This window comes from Notamacropus eugenii, chromosome 7 (assembly GCF_028372415.1).
Source record: "Notamacropus eugenii isolate mMacEug1 chromosome 7, mMacEug1.pri_v2, whole genome shotgun sequence".
In the NCBI taxonomy this organism is placed as follows: Eukaryota; Metazoa; Chordata; class Mammalia; order Diprotodontia; family Macropodidae; genus Notamacropus; species Notamacropus eugenii.
The window spans coordinates 132,135,281-132,155,497 of NC_092878.1; the positions used below are offsets into that span (position 1 = coordinate 132,135,281).

At 37.2% G+C, this 20,217-nt stretch overlaps 1 protein-coding gene across 5 annotated transcripts in view; it reads left to right on the forward strand.

Moving 5' to 3' along the window:
* The window catches only part of BMPR1B (bone morphogenetic protein receptor type 1B), a 480,264-nt gene that overhangs the window by 56,174 nt on the left and 403,873 nt on the right, over positions 1 to 20,217 (forward strand). The window lies entirely within an intron of this gene.

Below are 20,217 nucleotides of genomic sequence, written 5' to 3' on the forward strand. Positions count from 1 at the left end.
ATCCCTTTGGGGTACAGGCCTAGTGGTGGTATAAAGGGTATGCATAGATTTATAGGTATTGTGCCAGACTGTTTTGCAGAAAGGTTGGACTGGTTCACAATTCTTCCAACAGTTTATTGGTCTACGTAGTTTCCCATATTCCTTCCAGCTTTTGTCACTCCTGATATGAAGTGGTACTTTAGAATTGTTTAAATTTGCATTTCTCTAATCAATAGTGATTTAGAACATTTTTCACATGACTGTGGATAGCTTTGGTTTCTTCTTTTGAAAACTAACTTCATATCTTTTAACCTTTTATCAATTGGGGAGTATCTCTTATTTTTATAAATTTGACTCAGCTCTCTATATTTTTGAGAAAAGAGGTCTTTATCAGAAAAACTTGCTGTAAAATTTTTTGATATTACTTTATTGTCTGTTGTACTTTTTAGCAAAATGTAGTTTTTCTACTATTCTCTATTAATTAGGTCTGTTTTTGCTTTTGCTTTGTCTGAGATCGTGATTGTTATTAAAATTGCTACTACTGTCTTTTTCACTTCAGCTGAAGCATATTAGATTCTGCTCCAACCCATTACTTTAATTCCATGTATCTTTCTGTTTCAAGTATCTCTTGGAAATGACATTATTCTAATCCACTCTGCTCTCTGCTTCTGTTGTAAGGGGGAGCTGATTCCATTTACATTCAGTTATGATGACTGTGTATTTCTCTCTGTCCGATTTTCTTCTCTCTTTCTCTCCCACTCTCCCTCTCTCTCTCTCTCTCTGTCTGTCTCTTTCTCTCTCTCTTTCTGTCCCTCCTCAAAAGCCCATTTTACTTCTGACCTCTGACACCCTTAATCTCAAAATTTTATCATCCCTTCTCCCAAATTCCTTCTCCCCTTCCCCTCCTGTTTCCCTCTTGGGTAAGATAAATTTCTGTGCCCAGCTGAGTGTGTGTATGCGCTTCTTTCTTTGAACTAATTCCAGTCATTGAGGTTTAAGCATTGCTTGCCATTCCCCCATTATCTTCTTTACTGTCAAACAAAGATGATCTATCTATTCATATCTTTTAACATATCGTCTTTTGTTTGCCTATTTTACGTGGGAAAAATTTCCCCATTTTACCTCCTCCTTCTTCCTTTTTCAAGTGTATTTCCCTTTCTCACCCCTCCATTTTTTAAAAAAATATCACCCCAACATAATAAACTCATACCTTTGCCTTGTGTCTTTGGAGACTCATCCCAATTGCCCTAATTATGATAAAGTTCTTAGTAGTTACATATATCATCACATAATGCAATGTAAACAATTTACCTTAGTTAAGTCCTTTATGATTACTCTTTCATGTTTACCTTTACAGGCTTCTCTTGAGTCTTGCGTTTGAATGGCAGATTTTCTGTTCATCTTTTCATCAGGAATGTTTGAAAGCCCTCTAATTCATTAACTCCATTCCCTGCCCTCCAGAAGGGTTATGTTCTCTTTTTCTGGATAGGTGATTCTCAGATGTAATCCTAGGTCCTTTGCCTTTCAGTTCATTAACGTGGAATATCTGGTCACTAGATTCAGATGACTCTGGAGGAGAAATGAGGCTGGTGACCTGCACAGCCCTCCCTCACTCACTCAAAACAAAGTCAAATGCAAATTATGTCATCATTTCTCTAATGGTATGGTCTTGTTCACAACAAAGGACAAACATAGCTACAACTAAGTCTTGCATTATCATGACTGGTTTCATGATATCTGAATTATTTCTTTCTGACTGCTTGAGATATTTTCTCCTTGGCCTGGGAGCTCTGATTTGGTCATAATCTTCCTGGGAGTTTTCATTTTGGGATATCTTTCAGGAGATAATTAGTGGATTCTTTCAATTTCGATTTTACCTTCTGGTTCTAAGATATTGAGGCAGTTTTCTTTTATAATTTCTTGAACTATAATGTCTAGGCTCTTTTTTTATCATGGTTTCTACTTAGTCCAATAATTCTTCAATTGTCTTTCCTTGATCTGTTTTCTAAGTCAGTTGTTTTCCACTAATATATTTCACATTTTTTCCCCTGTTCTTTTGACTGTGTTTTATTGTTTTTGGTGTCTATGGAGACATTAACTTCTGCTTGCCCAGTTCTAGTTTTTAAGGCATTATTTTCTTCGGTGAGCTTTTATATCTCCTTTTCTATTTGGCCAATTTTGCTCTTTTAAGAAGTTCTTTGCTTCAGTGAATTTTTGTATCTCCTTTTCCATTTGACCTATTCTGTTTTTTGAGGAATCCTTTTCTTTGGTGAATTTTGGTGCCCTCCCCCTTTTTTTGCCATTAGGACAATTTTGTTTTTTAAGGTGTTATGTTCTTCAGTATCTTGTCTTTGTGTCACTTTTTTCAGGCTGTTAATTCTCTTTTTATAATTTTCTTGTATCATTCTCATTTCTTTTCCGTTTTCCCTTTACCACTTCTCTTTTTCTCTCTCTCTCTTACACACACACACACACACACACACACACACACACACACACACACACACACACACACTCTTCCAGGCATTCTTATTGGGCTTGGATCCAATTGACAGTTTTCTTTCAGGCTTTTTATGGTTGTTGTTTTCAATGCTGCTTGCTTATTTTCCCAGCCTTTTCCTTGACTTTGAATATTATGCTGAAGCTTGACTCTTCTCACCTCGGTGGGGCTGAGGGTGGGTGTTAAGTTTCTGGCTTTTTTTGTGCTGTTCTTTTCAGAGCTATTTCTAGGGATCTGCATGTTTTTGTTGTTTCCAAGGTGGTGTGATCTGAGGAGAGGTGTGATCACAGCTATCTTGGTCTGTGGTCTTGTCTTTTCACCGCTCCCTTGCAGCTGCGTTAGCAGTCCTCTTCACCTTGGAACTATGATAAAGTTCCCTGCTCTCCTCTAGCCACAAATGTTAGTGTTCTCTTCCTTGGAACTGGGGCTGGGGTCCTTGTTCCTTTGTGACACATCATCAGTGCTCCTTTCCACCCTGGAACTGTGACCTTGAACTGTCACTGTCTAGTAAAGTTGCCAAACAGTACCACTTGTGCCAGTGCCAGCCACAGGTCCTCTTTAATCTGTTTCTCACCAGTTGTCTGACCTACTTGCCATCTCTTGGCTGAAAGGTCCTAACTCTGCAGCTACTGTCTCAGCTATGCTAACCACCTCCAAAGCCCATGGTTGGTGCTGCTGCTATGCCATGGCCAACTCCCACTCTGGTATTACCAACCTCTCCTGCCAAACTCCGAAATTTTTAGACTAGAATAATAGCTCACTCTGACCTTTTGTTGTTGTTGCTGTTCCTAAATTTGATTTGAGGAGTTATTTTAAAGTCCTTTGGAGGGGAACATTGGTGAGTACAACTGGGTGACTGCCTCTAATCTGCCATTTTGGCTCCCTCTTGAGTGAGGACAAACTTGCCTTCATTCAACATTGGCAAATGCACAGATCCACTTGAATGTGACTTTTCTGATCTCTCCATTTAAATATATTTGTTGGGTCTCCTGAATGGCACTGCTAGAAAACTGGCTGGATAATCTTAAATTAACTTAAGCTAAATCTTAATACCTAATAAGGGCTTGATGTGTTACCAGTCATAGATAACATTTCCATTTTTTGCTGAGGCATTTCATTCTCTAACACAGAGGAGGGAGCATTGTGAAAATTTCAGGCATAGTAGTAGGAATCATTTGAGTGGGAAAGCTTTTCATCACATTCTCAGATATCACCATCTGAGCAGCAGTCTATTCTACCTGGGTGTTAACAAACCATGATCCCTCACTCCGAAGGTCATTTTTGACATGCTTCTTAGACATAGTGATGTGTCTGTGACCTTTTACTTTAATCTGGAATCTCTTGACATATCCAAGGATATACAGATCGCAATCACATGGGAGTCAAATATTTTTAGTAGTGTGTTCATGGTTAGAAATCAATATTTATCAAGGAATAAATTAGTCTACATAGACATGGTTGGCAGCAACTTAATAGCTGAACAGGACCCATCTAATAAAACATGTCATAAAACATTATCCAGCAGACAGTCTTCTAGCGAGAGAGGAGCCTTCCAGGCAAAATGGTCAATTACTCTCTAATAAAGACACCTGAAACTGTTTGTCAGCATGGGCCTCCTCCCAGTTGCTTACTGTGTTCCCTGTGATTGGCCCGTAGTTATTTGGATGATGACCCAACTGATAGGTGTTGTCAGAAGACAATAGAATAAATAGATATTTTCTCTTTGTTATTGAATGAATCCAGAGACTAGGCACCTAGTTAGGTGTAAGAGACAAATGTGATGGTGTGTTTATGATTCAGGAGTGAAAGAGAGAAAATCTGAGAGCCAGGATGAGGGATATAAATTATGTTTTTTTTACTCTTCAAATAGAAGCACATGGTGGGCAGGAGTTTGGAGGCTAGCCACTCACATAAAAAACTGGTCCAGGTACTGTGAATATGAAAATAAGCAAATTTTTTAATATATGAAGGTTGAAAATTTTTGGTTCGTATGGATTTGGTACTTGAGAATCTGTGTTGTTTCCAGGGATGATTTCTTCTCCCAACTTTTAATGTACCTTCTAAGGTACTTAATTATCTCAAAGAAAAGAAACTTTTGTACTCTTTAAGTTTTGAAGGCTAGTGAAATATTTAAGGTCATAAATGTAGTATTTGAAGGGACCTCTGAGCCTATCAGTCTAGCGCCCCCATTCTGCAGATGAGGAAACTGAAGCCCAGAGAAGTTAGGTCACACACATAGGTCTTCTCACTCCACTTTCCATGACTTTTCTACTCTACTGTGCTTTTTCTTCTGTGATAACTTATATTATTTCATATCAGATAAGGTCGTGTATAAAGTGCTTTGTAAACCTTAAAACACTGTATACATGCTAGCAATTATTTTTATTATTATCATTATTGCTAATTTTTGCTTTTAAAAAACCAAACATACTCTGTGACTTTGAAGCACAAGAAATTTATATATGGTTTAGTATATTATAGATTGCATTACTTATTATAATTTTATGTATGTACATGTAGGATATAGACATGTATATGTGTAGACATGTATATTATAGGTATATATACATGTGTATATATACATATACACACATACATATATACATATATATACATAAAGATAGAGAGATAGACAGACAGACATGCAGAGGTAGCTACGTGGCGCTGTGGATAGAACATTGGGCCTAGAGTCAGATGACCTGAGTTCAAATGTGACCTCACACACTTACTAGCGGTGTGCCCCTGGGCAAGTCACTTAACCTCTCTTTGCTTTATTCCCTTGGAAAAAGAAATGGCATACCACTCTAGAATCTTTGCTAAGAAAACCCCATGGACAGCATTGGTGTGCTTACGGTGCATGGGGTCATGAAAAGTTAACTGAATAACTCAACAACAACCAATACGCATACATACATACACACATATATAAACATATATCTCTATTGTTGAAAGCACAACCAATAAACATATTTAATAGAATTGTATTTTCTAGTTACGATTATCATAGCAATATTAATACATTTTAGAAAAGATCACAACTTTAAACAGCTAGGAGAAAACAAACATGAATTTGTCTAGAAGCCAGACCATAAAAGAATCAGACTAATACATAAATATCATTGGATTAATACTTTAGAATTTGGTTTTTATATTTATTTTTCACCACCATTTTCATATGCTTCACAGGTAGCTGAGTCATTTGCGTCTTATAGGTGTACTGCATTCTATAGTCTATACAGGTTTTTTGAAATTCATTTTATTGACCCAGAGAACCATAGAGGAAAAAAAGCCAAAAGGTGTTGTAAGCCACTAATTAAAATTTTTTTTTTGAATTCTTTTGCTGACATCTTTCTCAGAGCTCAGAAAATGAATTTTTTTGCATTCTTCCAACTGCATAAAATCCTATTCTGATGTTTCATTGTGATGTGGAGGTGAATACGTTATAATGTGTGACTGTATGAGGTGATACCAGGGTATGTGTTTTAAGAGTCTCAGTATAGTACCTAGGTAGAGAATGGATTGGAGAGAGAGATACTAGAGGTAGGGAGACCAATTAAGAGGACATTACAATAGTCTAAATGACAGATGATGACAATCTGAATCAGAGTACTGGTTTTGTGAATAGGAAAAAGAGAGTAAATGTGTATTATGTTAAGGAGATAGAACTGACAAGACTTGGCAACAATGAATGTGAAGGGGAGGAAAGACTCATAAATGACTTTGAAGTTGTGAACTTGAGTGACTGGGTATTTGGTAATGGAGGTTAGGAAGAGGGCAGAGTTTTGGGGGAAAATGAATTCTTCTTGAGATGCCTCTAGGATATCAGTCAGGGGCTGATGATAGGGAACTGAAGTTCAAAAGAACCTGGATTGTACATTTAACGTTTAAACATGGGAGTCATCTTGCATAGACGTGATAATTGAATCCTTGGTGGCTGACGAGATTCCTGAAAGAAAGATTATAAAGATAGAAGAGGACCTAGAACCGAGTCCTGGTGTACACTCAAACATAAAGTATGGGACAAGAATGATAATCCAGCAAGAGTAAGAAGAGTTGATCAGAAGGGTAGGAGGAGTTCCAGAAAAGAGAATTCTCATAGAAACCAAGGAAGAGAGAGTGTCTAGTAAGAGTGGATAGTCAAGTAGTACAGATGTTGAGGAGGAATGGCCCTTAGAATTGGCAATCAGTAGATCATTGGTAAGCTTAATAAATGCTTATTGAATTATTGACTCTCCTTGATCCCAATCTGCTTATATTTCCTTTCTCACTCTGGAGAGTGGAAGCATCACTGAAAGCCTGCTGTTCTGTACCATCTTGCTTATCGTAACCCTATAGCCTATGGGTAGATAGTCCTAAGGCAAATGTTTTATCTATCTCTGCTAGTATGGAGTGTGACAGTTATTAATAAAATCATTCAAACCATAAAATTATTTCTAATTTTGTCTCCGTCCTGAGCTATGGGGAGAAGGGAAACAATTAATATTTTGGACCCAGGTTCAGATTGATGTCTTGTGTAAGTTCTTAGTCAGTAGACTTTTATTAAGTGCTTAATATATGTCAAGCAAAGAACAGTAAGACAGTCCCTAGATTCAAGGAACTCAGTCTAACGCAAGAGACAGTGTGCAAAAACCAGTGACATCATATAGGATAAACTGAGGATAGTCAGTAGAGAGAAGATGCTAGTATTAAGGGAAATCAGGAAAGGTTTCCTGTAGGAAATGGGATTTTAGTTGGGATGTGAAGGAAGCTGGGGAAGCCAGGTGGCAGAAATAAGGAAGGAGAACAGGAGGATCTCACTATCTACCTCTCTTACAATACTTCTGTTTGCAATTTGTGTGTGTGTGTGTGTGTGTGTGTCTGTAAACACATGTGTAAATGCTAATATTACATATATACATATACATACATATAAAGGCTGCTTTTATATATATCTATACACACACCAATCATATACACACGAGTATATATAGATATATGATTTATATATATATATGATATAAAATCAGCATTTATGACCAGTAATAATTTACCCGAGACAAAGTCAGGAATTAGAAACAGTTTAAAAAAGTAGAAAATGCTTCCTGGCTGCATGCACAGGAGGAAGGAGGAGACATAAGGAAGCAGCAGTAGCCAGAAGCTTCAGTACATTCTAGCCATATTTGCAGAGTCAGAGTGCTTGGTGACAGTATTATTAAAGGAATAATCTGTCAGAAAGGAAAGCAGCAGTCACAAATATTTAGCTTAGGATCATTAAAATAGGTTGTAACAAGCTGGCTTCATTTCCTAATCTTAGAGACTAGGCCTAGGCAATTGGCAAATTCTTTTCATGCCATTTTTATTAATATGATAGACCTGGGTTGCATAATAATACAGGGCAACTAGGTGGTACCCCAGAGTGCTGGACCTGAAATCAGGAAAATCTGAGTTCAAATCCAGTTTCAGACACTTATAACTTATTACTGGGTGAGTTTTTAAAACCCCATTTGCCTTGGTTTCCTTATCTATCAAATGAGGTAGAGAAGGAAATGGCAAACTACTCCAGTATCTTTGTCAAGAAAATCCCAAATAGGGTCATAAAGAGTCAGACACAACTGATAGGACTGAATTATATCAACGTATACTAAGAGAGAGAGGTGAAACCAGAATGGCTTTGATCCAGAAAGTTGTGATTAATCTGCTAATCTTCCAGAATGATAACTCTGGTAGAGTGCCCTCAGGATCTCTCCTAAGACCCGTGAAACATGTTTTTCAATCACTTTGTATAGGAGTATACATACATGATATCTTATTAGCAGATTGGAAAATAACATAAAGCTGAGAAAATGAGCTAAAACTGAACAACAGAGCGAGAATTCTGAAAGATTTAGTAGGCCAGAATGCTAAATGTAGTAAAATATATAGTAATAGTATATATGTATAGTAATATGTTATATAAATACAGTAAATGTTATAGTAATACAGTAAAATATTAGAAATAATGAAATAGAAATATTTGCACTTGATTTTAAAAAAACAACTTGTACAGTCTGGGGGAGGCACAGTTAGATAATACTTTGTGTGGAAAAAGCAAAAGCAGTATGGATGAGCAGTGGGACATAGCAAGCAAAAATGGTGGTGTGGTTTTAGTCTCCATTTATCCTAGGATGCTGTTTGGAAGGAGTAAGATGATCATTCCATTATGCCTGGCCCTTGTCAGAAAACATTGAGGTACATTTTTGGAAATACGTTGACAAACTGGAGCGCAGAGGGCGGGTGGTGAGAAGGATGGAGACTGTGTTATTCAAGAATCAGGCGAAAGAACTGCAGATGTTTGAGCTGGAGAAGAGACAGGATAGAAGAAATTGGATAGTTGTCTTTTGAGCAATTAAAGGGATGTCACTTGGCGAAGTAATGTCGAGATTAGCCATTTAGGCATAACCATAGGAATGAGGTCAGCAGTTCCACACACCCTTCCGCCTCTGGTTTAGGTGAAGTTTCCAGGTAGTCTGGTCAGAGCTAACCACGAGAAGCATGAGGGAAGTTCAAAAGAATTTTCTCATCCCAAGCAGAGAACATGCTTGTCTGGAGGAGTAGCTGTTCAAGTGGAAGGAAAGGCTTTCAAAATGTAGCCTTGACCCAAGGGCTGGTTAGCCATGTGTGACTCACAGAGAGCTCAGGCCATTTTCAGTAATCACTCAACCCACATTTATTAAATGCTTAAATATAAAAAATGAAACAGAACCCACTCTTAAAGAATTTACATTCTAATGGAGGAAACAACTAGTACGTGTGTATGTATATGTATAGATTTGAGTATGCATATATGTATGTATATGCATGCGTATGTATGTGTATGAATGTGTATTGTGTGTGCATACATATAAGTATACATCTTTCTATATGTGTGCACATGACTATGTATTTATGGATGTATATGCATGCATATGTAAGTGTATTGTGTTCATATGTATACATCTTCCTGTGTGTACACATATACATACATCTGTACACATAAATATATATGTTAGTATATACAGAATAAATAAAAAAAGAAAAATTTAAGTAAATGCCAAGTTCATAAATACAAGGTAATTTGGGAGGGAGGACTCTGGCAGTTGGGGAAATCAGGAAAGCCTTCATATTACAGATGGCATTTGAGCTTTGTCTTGAAATAAGAGAGGAATTCTGTAGAGTGGGGTGGATAAGGGAACACACTTCAGGGATTTGGGATGGTTAGTACAAAGATGTGGAGGTGGGAGATGGAGTACTACGAGTAAGGAACCAATAGAAAGCAGTTTCGTTGGGTCCCTGAGTGTAGGATAGGGAGTAATGTAAAATAGGGCTGGAAAGATAGGTTGGGTCCAGGAACCATGTGGGAAATAGTACGTAAAGCCAGCTAGAAGTCTGTAGAGACTCAGCAGAAGACAGTGCAGCAGATTCTGTCAGAGGATACCAGCAGATGTGGTTGTGAGTAGATGAAGGTGAAGCAGAGAAGACAGCCTAGCTTGCACACCAGAACCTCTGCAGGAAAGCAGCTCTGGGGGCAAATCAGTGCTCCAGATGAGAGGAAGCCTTAGGGTCTGTGAGATCTCTTTCCCGCTGACGTCATTGTCTGTTTGTGGTCTTTGTGAATATGTGGTCGATTCTCTTTGTCATTTACCTCACAATTCTGTTTTAATTAAATGCTTTATGTTTTGAATTGATGTATCCTCTGGTTTGATTTGCTAAGACAACCCCTTTCGGGGGCTTATGAACTTGTGTTTTGAGTTGATATTAATCCAGAGTTTGCCTTGAACCTGCGTGTAGTTTTTAGGATCTTATTCTTACAGGAACACAGACTTGCAGGGGTTTGATTTACTCTCTCCAGCCCCAGTGTGCAGCACTAGGAACCAATGGGGAGAAGCTGAAAAGAAGTCGATGTCACCTCAGGAGAAGAACATACTTCCTAATAATCAGAATTATCAAAAAGAATGAGCTTGCCCAAAAGGTAGAGTATTCTCCTTCCCTGGGTGTACTCATGAGGAAACTATATGACTTGTTGACTTGTCATAGAGGTAAATCCAGTTCACATATGGGTAGGACTAGGTCACCTGTGAATTCAGTCTCCTTCAGTCTCTGAGAGGGGTTCTGCAGTGTTTGTGTTCTACAGAAGAATAAGAAGACAAGACATTACAAGGGTACAGTGTTGGTTAATCCTAATTCTGTATGTGCTAGGGATTAACCTAGACTCTTTCATTGTCATGTGGAACCAAATTTTTCTATCTTCTTTGTCTCTCAGAAAATTCTCTTCCCATTTCTCTTGCAGCTGGAAAGACAATCTAGAGGTAATTTTTTGTTTATTTTTTCAATCCAGAGGTTTTGTTGTTCGCTTCCACTTCCTGTTTTCATCAATTCCTTTAGTTTCATTGGAAGCATCCCACAGTGAGAGATTTAGTGTAAACAAGGACCCATCCCATATCAGGCAGAATTAATTTACATTTTGTGTATGTGTGTTCGTCCTTCGTTGCCAAAGAAGACCGTGCCATCAGAAAAATGATCACATGACTTGCACTTGACTTTGTTTTGAGTGAGGGAGGGCTGTGCAGGTCACCAGCTTCACTTCTCCTCCAGAGCCATCTGAATCCAATGACCAGATTTTCATCAGGATGACTGGAGATGACCCAGGATGAGGCAGTTGGGGTTAAGTGACTTGCCCAAGGTCACATAGCTAGTGAGTGTTAAGTGTGGGGGCAGCTAGATGGTGCAGTGGATAGAGCACCAGTGCAAAAGTCAGGAGGACCTGACTTCAGTTTACATTTTAGAGACTTCAGAAATGTCACTCTTTGTGGTACCCTTTCTGCCACCACAGTGTGTGTGTGAAAATGTGGCAGTGTCTCCTTCCCCCTCCCCACTGTCATTGATGACTGCAACAAAGTTTGAAAACGTGCTCTTTATTTGTGAAAAACAAAGTGAATTATTTCTGAAAAACAAACAAAACTGCCATAATAGTCACAATTGTTGGTTTCTAATTTGAGACAGAGGATAGAATCAGGTTGTTTCTCTGGTGTTTCATAATGGTCAGGCAAGGGTTTGAATGAAGGAGCCAAACAGCCAATCACATTGAACCAGAATCTTAATATGCATGATGAAGTAAACACAGTTTTTGTTACTTACATAAAAGTGAAATATAGATCTTACTAGAATGTTCACTGCCGTCTTTCTAGGATAAAGTTTGAGGCCTGGGAAGAATGTTGAAGTTAACCAGAGCTTGAAGGGATATGCAGATGTTATCCCTCTGTCAAGCTTGAGTAGTTTGCACACCTGCAGGACTGGAATCTTCTTTCAACAGACATAAAAGCTCACTAGGGACTGGAGCGCTTCCAGATTGATTTCCTGCTCACTTCACCCTTATTTCCCTTGTGCATTTTCTGCTGTCCCTCTAAATTCATTTGTTTAAGGTATTTGCATAGGAGAATTGGTACTTGGTAGCTTTGGAATGTTTTTAACATTAAAAATGCAGCATTATTAAGGATCTTCTAAAACTTTTATTTTCTCAGTCCAGACACTATTACTGATACTAAGGTGATTATAAAGGGAACCTAGCTGATGTGGTCCTCTGAGGCGAAAAAACATCTGGAAAGTTCGACAAAATAATAAAAAAATGGAAACAGATGCAAGATCGCTTTTTTGCCTTCTTTCAGAAGTCCCAGTTATTAGTAATAATTGAGGAAATTTTCCATTTTACTTCACTGATCCTCTTAGAAATACAAATATATATTCAGGGTATTAAGTAGTTGAGTCTGTAATCAATTTTCAGAAATGTTAATGCCAAACTTTAGTAATAGTCAGAGATTTCAATGAAAGTCATGCATTTCCAAAGGTAACATTAGTCCTTTGTGAATAAAAAGTGTAATAACTTCATCATGATTTGCCACTAAATATGAATTATTTAACTAGAATTTTTTTCTAATGACTAGAAGAATTATATGTGACTGTCACATATAATTACAAAAATAATCTGCAAATATTTATGAATGTGTGTGATATGCATATTTTTTTTTCCTCCGAGAGGAATCATTTCCCACAGTAAACTCTTCCAGAATTTTGTTAGAAAAATGGCAGCATGGCCCAGGGAGAAGCACATTAAACCTGGAGTGAGAAGACCTTGGATTCAGGAGGATTTCAGGAAGTCACCTTAACTTCTGGGTCCCCTTTTGTCATCTCCAAATAGAGATATTGGACTAGATGATCTCTGACTTCTCTTCTAATTCTTTGATTTTGTTGTAGGAAGATAGCTCCAAAATTTGTTTATTTTTATTTTTGTGGGATAGTGTGTGTGTGTGTGTGTGTGTGTGTGTGTGTGTGTGTGTGTGTGTGTGTGATGGAGTAGAAGAAGACGACTTTGCCATATTTGCTTAGGTAGTTCTTGCTTAAATTTAACCACATCTCCATCTAAAGAGAAACCTAGAATAAAGTGGTCTTCAAAGCTGTTCTTTTGGAAGTTTCTTTGGCAGAATCTCACAAAATGAATTTTGGGTACATAGAAATCTCATGACGATGTTCTAGAAACTTTTAAACTTTTGTCAGATTTAGTGCCAGACTCAGATAATTAAAAAAAATCACCTTAGTCTTAGCATTGGGACACTAATTTGGTTGCATTTTTAGGTGATTTTAAGTTGACTAAAGAGCTCTTAGCCTGGCATACTGAAGAAGAGGCTTTCTAATCACTACACCCTCGCATTTGAGAGACAAGGTGTCTCTTGGTCATTTTTTTCTGAAAATATGAGAAGTAGACAGAAGCTTAGCAAACACTTGGAAGATGCCTAGTAGAGACTATGTGATGAAAGTACAAGTCACATCATGATGAGTAGAGTGGCACCTAATAGACAGATAGCAGTTATAATGAAATTATCTTCAAATGCCATACGGCATTGGAGGAGTGGATTTCTTTGGCTTTGTGATGGCCTTGAACACAAATGTCTTCTCTGTGTACCTTCCATGTTTATCATGTCATGATTGATGGATTCCTGACATGGATCTTCAGGTATACTCCCTGATAATGTATATTCTCTGAGTGGGTCTTTCCCACTGGTAGTGTTACAGACCTGTGGGAGGCTTTTGTATGTATGAGAGAAAATTTTTTTTGTTATTTTATCATACTTTTAAATTAAGCATCTTTTACTTGGACTAAGTTTTTCTGTGGTTATCAGGAGAGTATAGTTTTGAACGAGCTCTAACCCAGCATACCTTGAATCTGGGGAAACTTTTCTGGAAAACCTGTATATAAGAAGGGATTTCCTACGGACTACATTTTGAAATTTGAGTGAATATTATCGTTAGCTTTCTGAACATGAACTGCTCATCTAAAGAGAATTTATCAAATATCTTTCAGAGCAGCTGAATGAGTTGTACATATGAATTCTTTGACTTGAGCTAACATAGTTGTGATAGCTGTTTTATGAATGTTATATCCAGTATTCCTACTGATCCACTTGTTATTGGAGTGGGACATGGTAGAATTTATACAGAAATTACACCTTTTTAAAAAATTTGAGGTATGGTGTTCAGGTAAGACCTCGTAGATGTCTCCCATGTTTGGAGTGTGGTTTTTTCTCACATCTGCCATTTGTATTCTCCAGTTTCCTTTAAGACTCAGCTGAAGTACCATCTTCTGTCTGAAACTTTTCTTGACTCCTCCAGCTTCAAGAATATTCTCATTCAAAATTTCCTCATAATATTTCTGTTTATACATATATCCGTATATGTATTTATGTACAATGACACAAATTATTGTGGTCAACTCTCAGTTTATATTTCCAGAACAGTTTTTGCCTGAGTACAGTTTGGAGACTTGATGGTACAGTTTACAAGCTGTTCAAATTGGAATCGGAGGTCCTGGGTTCAAATCCTGGTAATTACTATTTGTTTGACGTTGGGTAGGTTTCTTAAACTTCCAGGGTCTTAACTTCATCATAGGTAAAATGAGAGGTTTGGACAAGATGATCGAAGGTCCTTTAGAGTTTTGATTTCTTGCTTATAGTACAATCCCTCCTCATCTTCCTTACTAGACTTCTGCTGTCCATAGCCACAGTTCTGAAACTGACACTTGGTAAAAGTAGTGGTTGTATTATTACTTTTTATTGATAATTGTAGTTTATCATTTTGTATAACCTAGGAAATTTGATAATTGCTTGTTTCCATTTTTTTTTGTAAGGGGGGAAGAAGTACATCTGCTTCATAGAACTTTCAGAGACAATATTGATAGGTTTTTATAGCAACTCACTGTAGGTTATTGTTCTACAGCTTTCTTAAAGGAGTTTAAATTTACGTCAGTGATACATTTATTTATTTTTCCCCTCTGTATTTCCCTGGGGGTAAGCACTAAGGCTTAAATAGCTAGAATGCCTCATCTATAACAGTTTAAGGTGACAGTACATCTGTTCTGGACAGTAACAATTATAGGTTTAGTTTTGGGTTATTAGAGCCCTTTGGAATGTAGATAACCTCTGTTGGCGTACAGGTGTGAGTGTGTATAGAAACTTGCAAGCATATGTCTTCTAGAGTTTTAATGTACGCTACTTAGAAATGGAATACTTACCTTGTAAATTAGAGCCTTTATGTTTTACCAGTAATGAGTATTTTATAAAATATTATAAGATCTGATTCTAGGATGTTGCAGTAAGATAATTTTTCTGTGGTATTACAGTGGAGTAAAAAAACCTTGGGGTATTGTTATCCTACTTGAAACAATAGACTTTTTTTGCCACCACTTAAAATGCCAAGCAAAAATTTGGAGTGGAAACTTCCTCTTGCTGTGGTAGGACACAATGATTTGAAATAAATGAATGTATTGTTGAAATGTTTCAATGGTATGATAATTTCTTGTCTTGAGGAAACTAATACCACAACTGTGTATATTGGTTTTTTTCTCCTTCAAAAGGTGTACATGAAGCCTATACTCTTGTTTAACATAACTTTATCCCGAATGTTTTATGAATGGTCCTGTGACTGAGTTTGTAGTTTTTATTTGGTGGAGTAATATGTGAGAAATTGACTTATTCCTAAGGCAATTTTTTCCCCTCTTAAAACATCTTGCAGGAAATCTACTTATATGCTCTAATGGAATCACAAACAATTCTAAGAATGCTGTGTGTGTGTGAGTTTTTTTTCCCATTATTTCTAGAGTAAATAATGCCATCTATTCTGAAGAGTCAGGCTGAGCCTTAAATTTTAGATAATGTATTATCCATATTCTATAAAAATAAAACAGACTTAGAGCATGTGTGAGTATATTTTTGCCAACTCAGGACTAGTTGTGGTGAAATGACAGGGGTGTTGAAAGTTCATGATTTAGGATTTAGTAAAAGTCAAGTTTTGGATTAACTTTATTAATGATGCATCTGAACTTCTCACTGAGCTGACCCCACCCTGGGAGAATGTCAGGTTTTATTCCTAAGCTCTCTGAAGGAAAGTCTTCGCTCACTGTCAGGAGCTTTGGCAAAGGCCTTTTGTGTAAAATCAGGGCAACACACATGGTTCTATGTGCTTATTCCCAATTTATTATATATATTTAATTCAACAAATATTGAACACTTACTATATATTAACTTAATTCTTAGTGCTCACAGGACATATATATTACATCACCTCTATAAGATGCAGTCTTGTCAGATAGAGCAGTTTAATGCTGAAAGAGATATAAAATATTTTCATGTAAAGAAAAAAATCATATGAACTGTCAGAGGAAGTATTATTTTAATCACTGTTGCAGGTGAACACTTTGATACCTAAAAGGGTCTGGAAAAGAACTGCTAAATAAATATATCTATGAAGAAACGAGCAATTTTGGACTGAAAAGGACTTATGACTTAAGTATAATGACTTAAATCACATTGGAAATGATGTAAAATGATGCCTCACTTGTATGTACATCCAAGAGAGGGATAACTTGTATTTATTAAAAATAGCTCAGTACTGAGTATGAAGAAGCATAATTTCAAGAATACACAATGATAGTCCATGTTGAGGTTAGTGGATTATTTGCTTATGGCTGTTTTTATGACCAAAGAGATTAAAATTAAAAAAAAAGCAAACCAAGAAATCACATAAACGTTTGGATATTGAGGTATGATTAAAAAATTGCTATTAGTTTCATAGCAGAAATTTGGGGAATTGTGAAAGTGGATGAGATTTTTACATAAGACTGGAAAGGAGGAGCCACATGGCATCTTGAAGAACACCTACATTTAGAGAGTGGGAGGAAGAAAAGCTAGGAAAGAAAAAGGGCATTTTAAGTGAATCAGAAAGGGAACTGGAATGGAACAGTGAGTGAAGAAGTAGGGGGAAAAGAAATTAAAAAAAAATAAGTGGATAGCTGAGGCAAATGATGCAGGTGTATGTCACTTTTTTATTTTTTGGCTATTACTTAGGGGGTCAAGTAATAATTCTTTTGTTAAACATTCAGAGCTCTTCACAGTCTGGATCCAATTTATATTTAGATCCTTAATACACATTACTGCTTCTTATACAATGAGATCCAGTTTTACTGGCCTTCTTACTTTTTTTTTTTTAACACATGATACTTCATCTCCAATTTCTCTGCCTTTACCCTGAAGATGTCTTCCATGTTTGGAGTGTAGTCTTTTCTCACATCCGCCATTTATTTTCTCCAGTTTCCTTTAAGACTCAGCTGAAGTACCATCTTCTATCTGAAGCTTTTCTTGGTTCCTCCAGCTTTAAGAATATTCTCATTCAAAATTTCCTCATAATAGTTTTGTTTATGCGTACATGTATTTATATACAAACACACATATGTACACATATGTTTGTCTCTCCCAATAGAATGTAATTGCCTCGAGGAAAAGGATTTTCTATTTTGTCCTTTTATCAACTGTTCATAATAGATAGTAAATGCTTAATAAATGTTTATTTAATAATAACAACAATGTAAGTAGAAATATTTGTATGAACCCCCAAATCAAAGCCTAATGGCACAAAATTACAATGACTGCTACTGGCCCCAAGGAAGATATATAAAAATGTATCTCCTTGAACAAGGTAGAAGACTAGATGTTTTTTGGCACAGAAATTATGTGCCAAAGATAAAGTAATTTCAGCTGTCTATGTGGTCTAGGACACTTGGAATCTAAAAGAAGGTTAAAAAACCCAAACTCATGAAAAGCTCTCACTGACCTTGATCCCATATAGTACCCCTTACCTACTTCCCTTGAGACTTCACTAGCAAATCCAAGGACACAACACAGGTTTATGGCGAAACTCAACACCACACTTTGGTCCCACCTCCATCTTTTCCATGCCGTGGTGTTAGAAACACACCTGACACTAATAAAGTATCAAGGAAAATTTACTACAGCAGAGCTCAGGGGAATTGAAAACTTTGGCCAAAGCTGACCCGCACCGTCTTTTCAGGAGGAGGGAACACTGAATACAGAAGCGAGATAAACTATATACTGTTAGTTCAAGATTCAAGACAGATCCTCCCACCAGGATATGGATTTGTCCATTCTCCATTAGGTCACCATCTTCTCCACATGCCCATTACGTAACCCACCCTTTGTGTGATTGGACCTTCTATACATGCTTTAACATAGGACTCATGATCAGAAAATGGAGGGGTAATTTTATGCAGGATGTATCTGCTTATATGCATGAGGTTCATTATGCAACCACAGGGAAGAAAAACCGTCTCCAGGTAACTCTAGGTCATTTTTCTTGGCTAGTTCCAGCTAGCCGTAGATTTGGTTCCTTTATCAAAAACTTTATATTTTTCTGAAGGCTTTCTTTTGATTGGTTGAGTCCATCTGCAGTCTGCTGGCCTTCTTATTATCTAACTTACTCTCAATAACTTTGTCAGTTAATGATAACTTAATGTGGAAACTTAAGTTTTGCTGTCTCTCACACATGGAGACCCTGACTTCATACTGAGGAACTTTGTCCAGATCACAAATAGAACCCTTCAAAAGCAAAGTCTTGCCTGAGGGCAGACAGCTCCAGAACATCAATGTGGCAGCTCTCTGAATTTCTCATGCTGGGCCAGAGAACTAAGGAACAGGGGAAGAAGGACAGGATACCAGCAAAAAATACTGTGTGTATGAAGGGACTGTGTAAGAGCACCTGTCTAGCTGGGGCCAGTTCTGACCATAAGAGGAGCAACAGAGCAATGGCATTGAAAGAAAATAGGCTCACTATGCAAACAAAACATATTGATCTCAAAGACAGGATGCACAGAGACAACTGAAGGATTATAGCTCTCCCAAAAGAACCCAACCGGACAGAATAAAAAACTGTAACACCATAGTGTAGGAAATAATGGAAGAGAACCAGAACTTTTCCCCCCAAAATTTATTAATTTATTTGTTTTTAAGTTTTCAACAGTCACTTCCATACGTTCCAGATTTTCTCCCCCTCCTTTCACTTTCCCTTCCCCAAACAGCATGCAATCTTATATGGACTCTATATATACATTCCTGTTAAACACATTTTCACATTAGTCATGTTGCATAGAAGAATTAAAACGAATGGGAGAAACCATGAGAAAAACAAAATAAAGGAAAAAATAGTCTGCTTCATTCCATGTTCCGACTCCATAGTTCTTTCTCTGGATGTGAATGTCATTTTGCATCATGAGTCCTTTGAAAATGTTTTAGGTCCTTGCATTGCTGTGAAGGGCTAAGTCTATCAAAAACAGTCCTCACACACAGTGTGGCTATTACTGTGCATAATGTTCTCCTGGTTCTTCTCACTTCACTCAGCATCAGCTCATATAAATCTTTCCAGGTTTTTCAGAAGTTCACCTATTTGTCATTTCTTATAGCACCATAGTATTCCATTGTATTCATATACCACAACTTGTTCAGCCATTCCCCAATTGATGGCCATCCCCTTGATTTCCGGTTCTTGACCACCACAAAAAAGAGCTGCTATAAATATTTTTTGTACATGTGGGTCCATTTCCCATTTTTATGATCTCCTTGGGATACAGCCCTAGAAGCGGTATTGCTGGGTCAAAGGGTATGCGCATTTTTATAGCCCTTTGGGCATAGGAGAACCACAACATTTGAACTTAGAAATAAAGAACAAACTTCTGAACATAGAAAATGAAATGCCATGTGACAGATCACCTTGAGAGAAAGTAAAACAAAACAAAAAACCCAAGGATGCAAATTCTAAGACACATAGTGGTTAAGCTTAATAATTCAGTTCATAAATTAGTTCTTCAAGTGATCAGAAGAGAGACCTTCAAAGACAAAGGAAAGAACTGGAATCAGGCAACATTTTTCTTCATCCACTAAAAGCATAAGAAGGGGTGGAATAATACGTTCTAAAGATCAATGGAGCTCAGGATGCAGCCCAAGGTGGCCCACCATGTAAATCTGAGCTTAGCCATACTGGAAAAAAGGTGGATGTTCAATGACAAAGTGGCATTTGAAATATTTTTTAGAAAGAAAACCAGAACTGAAGAGATTATTTACTTCTCAGATACCCCAAGCATTGGAAATGCAGGAGTGAATAAATGCAGGCAGCCATAGACAACAACAGTAACAGAGAATCAAGTAAGAAACTTCCTTCTAAAAGTACATAAGGAGAGCAGGGTAAAAGATGGAAGTTTGGTGGAGATAACAGTGAAGAGGTGAGCTTGGAACAGAGCCTACCTTCATGTTAATCTTTTTTTTTTTTTTGGTGGGACTACAATACAATATAGGAGGTGCATAAAAGAGAGGGAGAAGGACCAAGGAAATGGAGAGAAATATGTGATGTGC